This window comes from Pseudorca crassidens, chromosome 2, assembly GCF_039906515.1.
Source record: "Pseudorca crassidens isolate mPseCra1 chromosome 2, mPseCra1.hap1, whole genome shotgun sequence".
NCBI classification, from domain to species: domain Eukaryota; kingdom Metazoa; phylum Chordata; class Mammalia; order Artiodactyla; family Delphinidae; genus Pseudorca; species Pseudorca crassidens.
Window position 1 is genome coordinate 33,379,932 of NC_090297.1, and position 15,768 is coordinate 33,395,699.

General features: G+C 50.6%; 2 long non-coding RNA genes across 3 annotated transcripts in view; one reads left to right on the top strand and one right to left on the bottom strand.

Annotated features, from left to right (window-relative positions):
* LOC137218591 (uncharacterized) lies at nucleotides 1-11,489 on the top strand. Of its 2 annotated transcripts, XR_010940767.1 has the most exons (3): nucleotides 1-235; nucleotides 7,092-7,237; nucleotides 11,233-11,489. It is a non-coding gene; the product is annotated as an uncharacterized lncRNA (long non-coding RNA). The 2 variants fall into 2 exon arrangements; XR_010940768.1 differs by lacking the exon at nucleotides 7,092-7,237.
* Nucleotides 9,336-15,768, bottom strand: part of LOC137218592 (uncharacterized) — a 7,990-nt gene continuing 1,557 nt past the window's right edge. Inside the window, exons 2-3 of the long non-coding RNA XR_010940769.1 lie at nucleotides 10,652-10,936; nucleotides 9,336-9,648 (exon numbers count right to left, since the gene is read on the bottom strand). This is a non-coding gene — a long non-coding RNA (uncharacterized lncRNA). The remainder of the gene's footprint in view (nucleotides 9,649-10,651; nucleotides 10,937-15,768) is intronic.

A 15,768-nucleotide genomic window follows, 5' to 3' on the forward strand; every position in this document is an offset into this window, starting at 1 on the left:
GTTGTGGGGTCACTGAATACAGCCCCACTGGACCATGATGTCAGCGGTGCCCCTGGCATTGTGCAAAGCTGCGGCCTCATTCTGCTTCCCCTGCTGTCTCTGGATACGCTCCTCCCTGCCGCTGTGCCTCTTGAGATGAGCGGTCTAGAATTCAACTCAGGCCTCCTCTGCACAGAGAGGGGGAGCCCCATCTCCTCCTACATTTGAGACCTGCGCAGTCTGACAGCAATATAAGGTGAGTCACGTGGGCAATCTTAAATTTTCTAGTAGCCACCTTAAAAAAAGTAAGGGGTGGGAATTCCCTGGTGGTCCAGTTGTTAAGACTCCGCACTTCCACTGCTGGAGGCCCGGGTTCAGTCCCTGGTTGGGGAACTAAGATCCCGCAAGCTGTGTGGCAAAAAAAAGAAAAAAAAAAGGAAGGGGAAATAGGTAACATGAACTTAAAACTATATTTTATTTAACCCAATATGTCCGAAATATTATTTCAACATAAATCCTTCAACATAAAAATCATTAATGAGATATCAAACTTTTTTTTCCATACAAAATCTTCAAAATCTGGTGTGTTTTCACACTTAGAGCATATCCTCTTTGGGAATAGCCAAGTTTCAAGTACTTAGTAACCACCTGTGACTAGTGGCTATGGTGTTGGACACAGGTGTGAGGCAGGTCTAGACTCTACCTCTGTTAATGTGGTCTGAACGGGTAGGGTGTTGTGGCTAACACATCACCCCCATCCAGGAGGAAAGAATAATCTACTGCTTGAGGGTTAGGGCCCCTGGCTATTAGGAGATCTGGCTCCTAGGCTTGGTTCCATCACCAGCTCACTAGATATCTGACCGTGGACAAGTCACTGCCCCTCTCTGAGCCTCAGTTTCCTCATCTGACAAGTATGAAGTGAAAGAGAATCACATGCTCTATGTCAGGAACTCTCCAGGTGCCCTTTATGTGTTCTCTTACATATTTCTTGGGATAGCCCTGTGATGTAGGCTATCTTATCTCAGTTTCCCTCGTGAAGACACTAAAGCTCAGAGAGCTCTGACCCCTTCCCCCCTCCGGAGGGCCTGTGGTGGGCTGGTTGCTCCTGGCTTCTTGGCCACCACGGATACCAGTGGGGCTCATCTCAGGCAGGCAGCCCCCAAACCTGCCTCCTCCCTTGTCACGACTCCCTCTCTAAGTAGCAGACCAAGGACAGGTGATGGCAGTGTTTTGAGGTGTATTTGCAGGTGGCGGTCTGCTAGGTGGAAACACCTCCATCTGCTCAGGTGTCTGGTCTGTCTCTGCAAAGCTGTCCCATGAAGGTGGGTGGTTGTGTGGTCAGGTCCCTGCCCCTCCCTGTACTTATTCCCACTCCACCAGGATTTATTGCAGTAAAACCCAGACATTGCATCGCCCAATTCTCCCTCCCTTCATCTGCTTCCTTCCTAGCTTCTCAAATCCAGCTGGCTTCTCCTTCCTGGCCTTCCAATCCCAGAGCCATCATCTGTCACCTGTGGGACTTTGAGCAAATCACTTTATTTGACAGGATCTCAGTTTCCATGTCAGGGGTAGGGAGAATTCCCCCTTCCACACAAGCTGGTGGGAGTAACGACTGAGACAATATATGTGAACGTGACTCTCTCAGTACTTGGTGTAAATGTTGATTGTGACCGAATCTTTACACGTCATTTTAAGAACAACTTAACTTACTTTTCTAAACTGGACCTCGCCTGGGCACCTCTCTTACACTCTGCACAGCTTTCTTGCCTTTTCCCCAGGCATTGGGTTTTTTAGCCTGGCCAGGCAGGCTCCCCACTGTCCTCTGAATGGACGGATCATCCACAGATGACCACCTCTCTCTGGGGAGAGCACGGGATGACGGGGCTGGAGGGGAGCTTGGCGGTCATGCCTGGGGTACCCCATCACCAAGTCTTTGGAAGTAAGACAGGTGTGACAGTGTGAATCTTTCTAAAGTATTCCCTGTGTTCCCCAAAAGAGGATACTTGACCTGAATTTAACTTTTCTTGGTTTGGAGTGAAAGCACTAGTTTTTGTTGAGTGCTCACTATGTACCAGGTATCTTATAAAAGGATGTCATCCAATTCTTACAACCCTCTTATAAAGTTTGCATATTACCCCCTTTTCATATTTGAGGAAACAGAGGCTCAGAGCTGTTTAGAGACATGGCAAGGCCTCATGCAGAGGGATTCAGCACCTCCCTCCTCTACATTGCCTCTCGAGGGCCTTTGGGCTCCACTTCGAGGCCCCTTGACTGCCTAGGATTTCTTTTTTCTTTTTTTAAAATTATTTTTAAAGTTTTTTTTTTTGATGTGGACCATTTTAAAAGTCTTTATTGAATTTGTTACAATATTGCTTCTGTTTTATGTTTTGGTTTTTTGGCCCCAAGGCATATGGGATCTTAGCTCCCCGACCAGAGATCGAACCCACACCCCTGCATTGGAAGCGCAGGATCTTAACCACTGACCACCAGGGAAGTGTGCTAGGATTTCCTACGTGAGATTTAGAGGTTGGCCTCGCCCTCCCTGGCAGCAGCAGCTGCCTCACTTTTTGGCCTGCACTGCTCTCAGAAAACCTATACTGTAGCACATTCTTTTAAGCTTTGCTTTCTTGACCTGTCTGCAACATTTGCACTATTTACCAGTTCCTTCTTCTTTAACTACTCTCTTCTCTTGGCTTTCACGAGTCCACCATTTCTTAGCTCCCTGCCTGCTCCTTCCCAGGCTCCTTTAGCAGTTCCTGGAGCCCTTCACAGTCTGCCCTTGCTCTGCTCCCCCTAATATGCTGGCATCTTTCAGCTCTTTGCTGTCTTCACATCTTGCTTCACATCACCCCAGGGTCTTAACCCCCTCCCATGGTTTCTCCATCTGGGTGCCAAGGGCTCCCAAGTTCGCATCTCCTGTCCCCACCTCATCCCAGACCTTTAGGCTTTACATCAATGCCGGCCAGATGTCTTCCTTGGCTGTCCCACAGACACCTCCAACTCAGTGCCCCCAAACCAAATCCATCACTTCCTCTGAAGTTCCCACCCCTTCTTGTGATCACTGGCTCAGTGAACCACCTCCCGGTTGCCCTATGCCTTATGATAATATGAGCTTCTATCTACCAAGAGCTCATGGAATACAGACTCCATGCTAAGTAATTCCATGGCTCTCACTGATCCTTAATCAACCCAGCAAGGTTGCTATTATTTTGCTGTCATCTCATTTCGCAGGTGAAGATGTAGTAACTGACGTTTCTGGCACACAGTAGGCACTTGACAAGTACTAGTTCTGTCTTATGGCTTTCGTTTTTTTCCTAACAGTCTAAATTCGTAAACTAAATCAGCTATGCTCAAGCCAAGCCAGGGTACACAGCCGTTGTTCCCATCTGGGACATCTGCTTGTGTCCAGCTTGCTCTGTGACTCCGGCTTGGCAAACTGCATGCCCGGGCTGCTTCCTTGTTCTGAGATATCTCATCCTCAGACCCTCCCAGCCAAACTCCAGACCTTGCTTCAAGAGACAGTTATTGTCTGCCGAGAGGCTGTGCCGAGAGTTACCTGGGAACACAGTTTCATACTTGCAGCCCCCAAGCCTGCTCCCCCTCTCACCTGGAGTAACAGCTGAAGCACAGGTGATGGCAATGTTTTTAGGTATGTTTGCAAGCGATGGTCTGCTCGATGGAAACACCTCCATCTGCCTGGGTATCTGGTCTACCGCTCCAGAGCTGGCCTACCCTGGTGGGTGATTGTAAGGCCAGGTCCCAGCCCTCTCCTACATCTGTTGTTGTTATTATTATTATTGTCATTATCAGCCTCACAACAACCCTGTGAAGTAGGTATTATTATTGCCTCTTTTTTTAAAAAAATAGTATATAATTGACATATAATGTTGTATTAGTTGTAGGTGTACAACATAATGATTTGATATATGGATACATCACAAAGTGATTCCTGCAGTAAGTTTAGTTACCACCCACACCACACTAGTTATAACTAATTTTTTCTTGTGATGAAAACTTTTAAGATCTACTCTGTTTGCAACTTTCAAATAGACAAGAGTATTGTTAGCTATAGTCATCATGCTCTACCTTACATGTCTTATAACTGGAAGTTTGTAGCTTGTGACCACCTTTATGCATTTTGCCCACCCCTCACTCCCCACCAATCTCTTCTCCATATCTATGAGTTAGTTTTTCTTAGATTCTACGTACAAGCGAGTTCATACAGTATTTGTTTCTCTCTGTCTGACTTATTTCGCTTAGCATAATACCCACAAGTTCCACCCACGTTGTCACAAATGGCAGGATTTCCTCCTTTTTATGGCTGAATAATATTCCTCTGTGTGTGTGTGTGTGTGTGTGCGCGCGCGCGCACGCGCACATGCACATCTTATTTTCTTTATCCATTCTTCAACCTGTGGACACTAAGCTTGCTTCCATGTCTTGGCTGTTGTAAATAATACTGCAATGGACATGGGGGTACAGATATCTTTTTGAAATAGTGTTTTGGTTTCCTTCAGATAAATTCAGTGCCTCTTTATAGCTAAGAGAACTAGAATTCAGGGAGATGAAGGGCCTTGGCCAAGACTATGAGCTAGACCCAAGATCGAAGCCAGGCCCTGGACTCAATATACACGTTCTTTCCATGTTCAGTTTCAAGGTGATCCTTTGGCTGTGGAGAATAAGATTAAGTTGTTCTTAAACTGACTTGTAAAACGTAAAAGTGGCCCAAAGAAAAAATACTGTAAAGATTCAGTCACAGTGAACATTTATTCGAAGTACTGGGTGAGGCACGTTCACATATGTTCACATTTATTGCTTCAGTTGTTACTCACAGTAACCTTGCGAGGACGGAGGAATCTCCCCATCCCAGACATGGAAACTGAGGTTCTGTCAAGCACAGTGATTCACTCAAAGTCCCACAGGTAACAGCTGATGTTCTGGGTCTGGAAAGCAAGTCTTTGAGACTCCAAGCCCAGTGCTCTGTTCTGGAGACTGTGAGATGGTGGTCGGGAGGGAGGAGCTGGGGAAGAAGGAGATGGAGGGAGGGAGGCTTGGGCAAAGGAATCTGGAGTTTTACTCTCATATGTTCTGGTCAAGCAGTAACAGGCACAGCAATCCATTTTGGGGGGTAAGGAAACTGAAGCTTGGAGAAGTGCAGTAACTTGTTAGAAGTCACACAGCTAAGATGGCGATGCCAGTATTCATCTCGAATCTGTCTGACTCTTAGGCCTTTGCCCTCTGCACCACTCCACCTCGTGGTTGCCAAAGCCACACACCTCCTGTTTCTGATGGTCTCTTCTTCCAGCCATAACCTGATGTCTATTAGGAACTCTGGATCCTTTTCTCGCAGGTAGAAAGGGCTTGAGAGCCTCTGCCTTATAACCCCAAATAGTGCCAGGCACTGTACTAGGTAATTTACTAATACATGCATTACTTTATTTAATCTTCATGATAAGCCTGAAAGGTAGGAACTGCTATTATCCCCATTTTTATGATGAAGAATGTGAGGCCTAGAGATGGCCCATGATTAGAAATGAACTAGAATTAGCATCAGGGACTTACTCCAGACCCGAGTTCTTAACTGCTACCCTCTTCCACCTTTTCTTGCCTGGACTGGGTGTAGATTTTATTCTCTAAGGTATATCAGGCCGTGAACCCTAAAGACCAGAGTGCAAATCTCCAGCTACCCTTGTCCTTATCCATAAATTCCCATCTCTTCTTAAAGACACCACTCACCCCTAACACCACATGTTAAGTCCTACTAAACTTGTCTTCAGTTCTCATAATTACCCTCAGAGAGGCAGTGTCGTCTCCATTTTCCTGAGGAGGCGGTTGAGGCTCTAGGGTCTCAAGGGTAGGCATCAAGGTCCGGAACCAGGTCTGTCTGTCTCCAAGATCCATACTCTTTCTACTCAACATGCCCCTCCCACCTGGGAGGCTCTGAGGGAGCCTGGAAGATCTCCCATTTAGAATCATGATGCCTCCATTCTGGCCAGCTCTGCCCCTACCCAGATGCCTTACACCGTCTCAGGGACTAAGTTCCCATCCAGATAATGGGACGAGGGGGCAATGGGCTTAATGATTTCTAAGGCTCCCGCCTGATCTGAGAGCATGGGGTCTTGTCCTCATGACTCTGTCTCAAGGCCCACAGAGAGAGCAGGGCGCAGCTCCAGCACAGGACCAGTCTCCTAAGCTTGGGGCTGGTACTCATGGATCTGACCTGACCCCTGTGTCTCCAGAGGGGTCACCAGTCACATCCCTCCTCAGTGGAGGGCAATTTACCTAACTCTGGTTTCCCTGGTTCCCTGGAACCTTTCCTATGGGCCTCCCCATCAGACTCAGTGTCTACCTACCCTCTGCACTCAGCAGAGGTGATGGAGGTGATGGAGGCATAGAGACCAGGCTGCTGGACCCCTTTGCCAAGTCACTGGGGTTGTCAGCTGGACTCTTCCTGGGGCACTCATTATAGCATTTACTTCTTTTTTCCTTCATTGTTCTCAATTTGTTATAAAACTATTCAATAATTTAAGACTATATAAAGTAAAACGGAAGGCTCTCCCCAACCCCCAATATTGGCTCTTGATTGGAACTAACTAATCTTAACAATTTGGGAGAATCCTTTTTATATATATAGAGCACTTTTTATATATGTGCATCCGTACATGCAAATATAATGTACATGTGTAGAACTGATAGAAACAGAATCATAATATACACAGTGCCTGGCATGTTGTAGGCACTACTACTTTTTCCACTTCATGTCACATTATGGCCACCTTTCTGTGTTAGCACCTAGAGGTGCTATTTATTCTATTTAAGAGCTACATAGTTTTCCTCTGCGTGGCTGTGGCATAACGTCATCTCCTCCAGGTGGCCTCCAGTGTTTCCCTACTGTAACCATGGCTGTCACTTCTTGAGTGCCTATCACGTGCCTGTCTCTGTAGGAGGCCCTTTAGGTACATGTTTTTCTGGATATGTCATTCTTATTCTTGGAAAGCTCACTTGGCATCTCATAAGTGCTCAGGGAATTATCAGGAGACCCATCTCAAATGTTTCACCTTTGTGAAGCCTCTCTTATTCCCTTTCCCCAACCCCTCCCTCCCCCCATTCAGGTCCTGTGCAGGATCTGAGACATGAGTAGGATAAGACCCAGTGCTAGAGGACCTCACAGACCAGTAAACAGATGTGGGAACAGATAAGTAGAGCCCAGCGTGAGCAGAACACGAAACAGGCACCAGGAACAGAGGAGGAAGGACTGGTATGTCCACAGGGGTCTGGGAATCTTCTCAGAGGAAGAAGGATGCTGGGAGTTTGTCGGGTGGGAGTGGATGATGCCTTGGTTCCGTCTTTACCCTACATGTGACTTACTTCCTGCACCTGTGCTTCTCGCACTCATCCATCCTTCATTCCACGTCCACTTCCAAAAAAGGGACTTGGGGGAGATTCCAGTTTATATAAAATGGCACATACGATAACAATAGCACAATCAACTGAGGGAAAGGAGTAAGGGTTTTGTTTTAAAATGGGAGAAGAGATGAACCATAAACCTAAACTGAGGATAGTTACTCCAATAGAATACAAGGGATAACTATGCTTCCCAGCAGGCAAAGTGGGTTGCACCTGCTGCACTGTGGGCACAAAGGGCCCGTCCAGCCCCACAAGTAGAGCCCATGCCCCCTCCTCTCCACACTTGACCCTTGGTTGGTTCCCTGTGTTTATGGCTCGCTTGTGTATTGGGCTGGTCAGTATTTTGGATTGATCTTTAACTCTGACTGATTCACGTGACTAAATTGGATGGAGACGCTGTGGACCAACAGTTTCGGAGCACCTGCTGTCTACCACTCCTTTCCAACCACCCTCCCCTGAGACATAAACAAAGCAACCGAGGCACAAAAAGGTGCAGAGAAACATTAGCAGGGCTGGCCCTGGGGCCACGTCTCCTGATCCCCACGCAGCCTCTTCACAGGTTCAGCTGGGAGGGTCTGAGGATGAGATATCTCAGAACAAGGAACAGTCCAGGCATGCAGTTTGCCAGGCTGGAGTCACAGAGCAAGCTGGACACGTATAGATGTCCTAGGTGGGAACAATGGCTATGTATCCCAGCACGGCTTGTACGTAGCTGATTTAGTTTATGAATTTTGACTGTTGAAAAAAACAAGAGCTGTAAGACAGAACTAATACTTGTCAAGGGCCTAATAGATGCCGGAAACTTCTGTTAACTACGTCTTCATCTGTGAAATGGGGATGACAATAAAATAATACCAATCTCTCCAGCTGATAAAGGATCAGTGAGAGCCATGGAATCACTTAGCATAGAGCTAGCACTTGTTAGGCCCTTGCTAAGTATTATTGTTATTATCTTGGTCATTATTGTCATCATCCTCACAATAGTCCTGTGAAGTAGGTATTGCCAAAGTTGCCTAAGGATAAGGAACTGAGGCTCAGGGAGAAGAAGTGCCCGAGGTCACCGAGTTAGAGCCAGGAAGCTAACCTGGGCCTGTTGGGCTCAATTCCTGTGCTCTTTTGATGCTGAGCCATGAAGGGGAGTCCAGGAGATAAAATGAAGGCTAAGGACAAGCGCACAGAAGACAGCCAGGACTGGGGTGAGAGTATATGGCATTAGGTCCCTCTACTGGGTGAGGAGGTCTCCGAAAGGCAGCTGCAGAACGTGGATACATTCAGCTGGCCTGGACCTGCAGCTAGAGTGGCAGTCATTATAGTGTAGGCCATGCTTGGGCCATGCAGAGCACCCAGAGAAGCTGCAGAGAAGCAGCTGCGAGGAAGGCTGGGGCTGGACCCGGACCCAGGTCCCAGGGTGCTGGGCAGGGCAGGGCCGGGCTACCTGAGGGGGCCATATCTGGGCTCCTGGGTGATGAGAGCTTAGGAAAGTGATATCATTTGCATGGACTACATTTTTGGCTTCTCCTCACTTCGTCCAAGTATCAAATTGCAATGATTAAAAAGTAGAAATTAAGGGTGTGGGCTGAGCATGTTTCACCAAACATGGATAGAAACGATGGCATATCCCATCCCTGCTGCCCTGTCAGCTGCACTTGGCTCGGGCAGTCTGTGCCGCCACTACGTGGCATTACTCACCTGTGTAGGCAGCAACAAGGTGAGAGAAAGCAGTTGCAGTGGTGAAAACATCAGGTTTGGGGTTGGAAAACTCTGTCTTAGCTCTTGGCTCTGTGACCTGGGAGAAGTTCTTTTACTTCTCTGAGCCTCTGCTGCCCCTTCCAACCTCTCAGGGTTAATTAAGGCTCAAGGCAGAACCATGGAATCAGTTAGCATAGAGGCTACACTTGATAAATAAGTAAGATAAGTAAGCACTTGATAATGATGATTATGATATTTATTTACTTATTTATTTTTATACATTTACTTTATTTATTTATTTATTTTTGGCTGTGTTGGGTCTTCGGTGCTGCGCGCGGGCTTTCTAGTTGCGGCGAGCGGGGGCTACTCTTCGTTGTGGTGCGTGGGCGTCTCATTGCGGTGGCTTCTCTTTGTTGTGGGCTCTAGGCACACGGGCTTCAGTCGTTATGGCACACAGGCTCAGTAGTTGTGGCTCGGGAGCTCTAGAGCGCAGGCTCAGTAGTTGTGGCGCACGGGCTTAGTTGCTCCGCGGCATGTGGGATCTTCCCAGACCAGGGCTCGAACCCGTGTCCCCTGTATTGGCAGGAGGATTCTTAACCACTGCGCCACCAGGGAAGTCCCCGATGATGATATTTATTAAATATTATTATTATATCATTTTCACAACCACCCTGTGAGGTTTCCCCAGCAGCTGTTGCCTCAGTTTCCTTAGCAGATGCTCTCAGTTTCCCCATCTGCAAAATGGGAATAGTGCCGATGGCTCCAGAGTGTGGCTGTCAGGATGAAATGAGTGAGAGCACATGGCCCGGTGCCTGGCACACAGGAGGCCTTCTGTCACTGTTGGCCTCCACCCTCCTCCTATCAGCCGGCATCTCAGGGGGACTGGTTGCTCTGATTATCCTAATTCACTGGGATTCCACAGCCTCTCTTCCCAGCACGCCTCATGCTGTGGGTCCTCAGGCTGAAGTCAGGCTGGGGAGGTGGTGATGTTTGCATGGGCCCAGGAGACAGAGGGCAAGGCCACGCTGAAGGCCAGAGAGAGACATCCTCACAATGCCCCAGAGGTTACGTAGCTCTTTCTCCACATCATCTCCTTTCATTCTCCTGCCCACTCCGGAGGTAGGTGTTGTGATCCCCATTTTGCAGACGGGGAGACTGAGGTAACGGGCCAGTCCAGGGTCGCACAGGAAGTCCTTGATGGGGCTGGCACTCGCCTCTCTCCATAGCTACCTGTCATCCAGCGATGGGGCTGCGGCTGCGGCCGAGGGGAGAAGCAGCAAACCCAGCGGGCCGTGGGCGGCCCTCTGGGGGCTCCTCACAGGCAGAGTCTTACTGGCTTGGGCAAGTCTGCTGCCTCCATGGCCTGGTGGGCTGCAGGGGGCCTGGTAAGATGGGGGCAGCTGGAAGAGGCAACCTTCTCCTAGAAACCTCACCCCCTTCCCTAGGACTCCTTCTCTGAACAGGCTCGGCTCTACAGAATTCCAGACTATTTGAATATTCTGTGAGGAGGTGTCAGGGCTCTGTGAGCCTCAGCTTCAGATGGAACCTTTGAGAGCATCTGCTCCAGGCCTCTCACCTGTTGGATCAGAAAACAGAGGCTCTGAGGAACAGAGAAGTGACTTAGCAGGGCCAGGAGCAGAAGAACACTGCAGCTCAGTGTTCTGACAGGATCACTGGATCAGGAAAATGACAGGCTAGGTCAGGACAATCCCGAGGAGAGGTCACGTGGGCAGGACGGGGCGGGCCAGGGCAGTGAGGCCACAGTGAGATGCCGGTCTTCTTCTGCTGGGCATGGCTGTCAAGCGCTCATTTCATCATTTCCTTTCAACATCCCTGGGAGGTCAGAGTTGCTGTCCTCGCTCTACATGGGTAAGAAACAAGACTCAGAGAAGTCTACAGTCAAACAGCCTCCTAGTGAAGGAGGTGAAATTCGAACCCGGTCCTGTGGGTCTCCAAATCCTACATCTTTTCCATTTACACCTCTTGTACTGGGTTTGAATAGTGTCTCCCCGCACCCCCAATCCACGCCCTTCCTGGAACCTCAGCATTGGATCTTTTTTTGGAAATAAAGTCTTTGCTGATGTAATTAGTTAAGATTAGGTCACAGTGGAGTAGGGTGGGCCCTAAATCCAGTGTGGCTGGTGTCATCACAAGCAGGAGACAGACACAGAGAGGACAATGCCATGTGAAGACGTGGAGAAGAGACGGAAAGGAACGCCGCGTGAAGACGGAGGCAGAGGAGTGATGTGTCTATCAGAGGAGGAATGCCAGGATTGCCAGCAACCACCAGAAGCTAGAAGAGGGGAGGACGGATTCACCCCTAGAGGCTTCAGAGAGAGCGTGGCACTGCCAGCACCTTGATTTCAGGCTGCTAGTCTCCAGAACTGTGAGACAATAAATTCCTGTTCCTTTAAGCCGCTTCGGTACTTTGTTACAGCAGCCCCAGCAAACTCATACGCCTCCTTCCTGTTGTACAGAAAAAGGGATGACTTACAGGCATCATGGATACCAGGTGTGGTTGTGTGGAAATTTAGAATATCAAGCAAGCCCAACATGGAGTAGGATGAGGGGGGCATACATCTGTCTGGCATTTGCTCTTTGCCAGCTCCGTGCTGTGCACTTTACACAGGTGGGATTAATCATCCCCTACAGGTAAGTATAGCCATTCCCATTTCACAGATGAGGAAAGTGAGGCTCAGAGAAGGGAAGTGATTTGCCCCGAAGCTCATTTTCCCCTACCTCTAGTGCTGTGCAAGGAGCAAACCCAGACTCCAGTTTGAGTCTCAGGGAAGCAGGCTACTCACTTCCCTACTCTGAGCCTCCCTTTCTTCATCTAGAGAATGGGAATAATAGCGTCTGCCTCTTGGGTGGTTGTGAGAATACAATGCATTTATCCTGCCATTCCACAAATGTTTATTGAAAGTCTCTGTTCCAGCCCCCGCTTTGGCTCCTGGGGACACAGCCGTGAACGAGATGGGTAGAGTTCTTGCTCCCAAGGAGTATCATGCCTGGCAGGTACTCCGCAGGGGCTGGCACTTAGCAAGTGCTCAATAAAACTTAGGGGGATAAGGATATAGCGTTAAGTGGGATGGTGGATGGGACAGGCTTGGCCTATAAGAGTAGCTCACTTCAGCACTATTTCTCTGCCACTGTCGGTGGCGGTACAGACTCCTGGCCCAGGGGGACACAAGGCCCTCTTGACCTGGGCCCCATGCTTTTGGGCACGGAGCAGCCACGGGTCTAAGCCGCCTCCCCGAGCCCGCAGGACTCCCTGGCCCAGGCCTGGACTGTGAAGGCAGCTGAAGGCGCCTCGGGCCTTGCCTCAGTGCCCTCCCCGGCTGCACTGTCCCCCTCAGCCAGCAGCCTCAGCTCAGCCCCGCCCACTCCCTGACACTGTCCCTGGGCCAGGCCTGAGCCTGCCTTGGAGGCTCTCCCAGCTGTCCTGATGTCCCCTCTGGCTTCTGCAGACGCTCCCCCTTCTACCCCTGGAGGCCTCCGCTGGGCACCAGCCCCTCCCCCTCCAGAGGCGTCCCCAGACATCACCCCTGTGCTGTTCTCTTTTCCTGACAACTGTGGCATCAAATGTCAACCAGGCTCTGCTCTCAGTACCGGCAGGTGGGGGCAGGGGGGTGGTTCTTGCTCTCTGTGCAGTTTAGGGGAGGGTCCCCTCAAGTCCCCCAGGAGGGGCTAGGAATGGCTGGCCCTGGTCTGGCTCTGCTCCCAACTCACTGCTCTGCCTTGACCAAACCCCTCCCCCCAGACCTCGGCTTATCTCAGCCATGAAGGAGAGGCAGCCCTCTCTGGGCTTTTGAGGACCAAAAGGGACACAGGCAAAGTCCTTTGGGGACTGGGAAAATGCTGGGCAAGTGGCATTGGGCTCCCCCGAAAGCTGACTGTCTTCCAGGTGGGTTCTGGAAGGGGGTTCTTGGGGGTGCAGAGCAGCTACGCCCATCAGACCTCAGAGAAGCCTGTCCTCTGTCCTCACTTGCCCCGAGTGAGCCGAGACAGCTGGCACCGTGCTGGGGAAGCGGGCTCTGGCGGGCCCTGACAGCTCAGCAGTGGCAGCAGTGGAGGTGGCGGTGGCGACAGCGGCAGGGGCTATTCTGAGAGCTGGGAGGGGCTGGGGAGCTGAGACTGGAGGAGGGGAAGCAGCTGGGAGGATACAGTCCTGCGGGGCTGGGGGGGTCAGTGCGTGGCTCAGGAAGGGGTCTGCCGAGGGCAGTGTGCCTCGGGAGAGGTGGGTAGTGCCTGCTTGTCACTGGGAGGGATGGACAACTGAAGTACCAAGGCGTGCCCTGGAATCGTTCGGGTGTATGTGCACAGGTTTTGTGATCCAAGTGTAAGTTGACCGGGTAAAGCACGTGTCTGTGTGTGAGTGAGCGAGTGTGTGTGCATTGGAATGTGAGTGAGTTTAAGTACAAGGGAAGGTGTGAGCAGAAGCAAACGTGCCTGTGTGTGGAAGGGGGAGGAAAGCGAGGGTGAGCAAGTGGGGGCTTGTCTGTGAGCAGGAATGAATGTGGGAGTGGTAGGGAGGGTAACTGGGAGCTTGAGAGCCAGTGTGGAGGAGGGAAGGGGAGTGGGAGGGCCCTGGGGTTGGAACCACAGGAACTTGAGGGTCTGCAGAATTGGGACACACGTGTAAGGGACATAGGCAAGTGTGCATGCGAGTGAGCCCGAGTGTGTGAGGGGACACCAGTGCGTGCGTGGTGAGAGCAGGTGGGACAGTGTGACCTGGGACAAATAGGGAGGGAAGATATTACACCAACAGTAATAATAACAGCTAGGATTATTGAGCACTTACTCTGAGCCTCGTGCTGACTTTCACGATTTTACGGAATCCTTCAAATAGCCTCTGAAGTTCGTGCTATGATGATGCTCCTTTATAGATTAGGAAATAGTGGCTTTGGGCAATTAAGGAACTTGTCCATACTCTTAATCACTATGTTATACAGCCTTACAATGAACATGTGAGCAGGAACCAAGTTGTGAGTAGAGAAAAATGAGCATTGGTGTGCATGGTAGGTGTGAGTGTGTGTGTGTGGCAGGGGGGGAGCGGGGGCTGAGTGTGCCAGTGTGGGTCCCAGAGGAGATTCCAGGCAGCAGCTGTGGACACTGGGAGGGGCAGGGGCCGGAGCAGAGCCTGAGTCAGCCTCTAGGGCGTCTCTGCCAACCTGGCTTCCCAGCCCCGCAGTGGCAGCCTGTGCCAGGGCCCCCAGCTAAGGATCCTCCCAGCTCTGGTATGGCCCCCAGCAGGCCCCGTCTCACAGAGCAGGCTATGCCAGGGCTGAAGACCAGCAGGAGGCCGGCCTGGCTTCCAGGGTACCTGAGGGGGCAGCCCTCAGCATGGGCTCCCCAGGCAGGGAGGGCATATGAGAACCGTGGGAGGGGGTCCAGCAGTGATTTCAGGGCCCTTCTGACTCTAAACAGAACCACCTGGAGGGTGTGTGTGTATATGTAAGCAGAAAGGGGACAGCCAATGGTTCCCATGCACCCTTGCCTTCGGGATGTGACTCAGGCAGATGCCACGCCAGGCATTGGCAAGCTGGACCTGCTCCCACCCTGGGGGGGGGGTGGCGAGGAGGGGCCCCTCCAGCCCTGCCCGCACCCTCACCCTTGGCCCTACTCCTTGGGACCTAAGCTGAAAGGAAGAAATTTTTGAGAGAGGGGTGTCTCCTGTGGTCTGGGACCAGCCTTCCCACTGCCCAGAGAACTTTCTGCAAGTTGCAGTCTCCAGCCTCTCCAGGAATGTGGTACTGGCTGGTGAGCTTAGATTCTAGTCCTGGCCATTCCATCTGGGCAAGACACCTGCCCACTTTGGGCCTCAGTTTCCTGACTGGCAAAAGAGAAATATTGGGCTAAAGGGACATAGATATTACTGGCAGAGCAGCAGTGGTCTGGGCAAGCAAGGGACAAGGACAAGTGCTGGGAGCTGGGTTAAAGAAGGTGTCAGGGATAAGTTGAGCTGAGTTTTGAGGAATGGGAAAATCTTCGGAGGACCTTGAGGAGGGTAAAGGGTGTTTTAGGCAGAGGGGATGCACCAAGCAAAGGCTGGCAGGTGGAGTGTTGCCTGGAAACCTAGCCTAGGGCCCTGTGGGATGAGGTAATGGGCTGCCCAACTGCTCATCCGACCTCTTCCTTCTGAGGCTGTATGATGATCTGACTTACATCTGACTTCTCCACTAGCCTATGAGGGAGGGACCTCATCTGTCTCTGCTGCTGCTCTTGCCTTAGTAGCCCCAACAGTGCCTGGTGCATCAAAGGTGCTCAATAAATAACTGTTAAATGAACGAGCAACTTCTCCCCAAACAGGATGAAATTTGGGGCAAGTGTTTGCTCCAACAGCCCCTGCAAGAGCCTCCCACAGACTCTAAAGCAGTGGTTTGCAAAGTGTGGTCCAGGGTGCATCACCTGGGAACTTCTCAGAAATGCAGAGTCTCAAGCCCCAACCCAGACTTACCAGACTGGGGCACAGCAATATGTTTTAACAAGCTCGCCAGGTTGATTCTACTACACGTTAAACTTCAGGCACCCTGAAAGCCCACGAAAAACAACTTGCAGATGGAGAAGCCAAAATTGTGGCCAAGCCTGACCCAGAACACAGGTATTCTTGACCCTCTCCCTTTCTCCAGCCCAGGGCACAAAGAAGAGGAGAGCTCCATCATCCACCCCACCAGGTTTCTGGAATGAAGACTT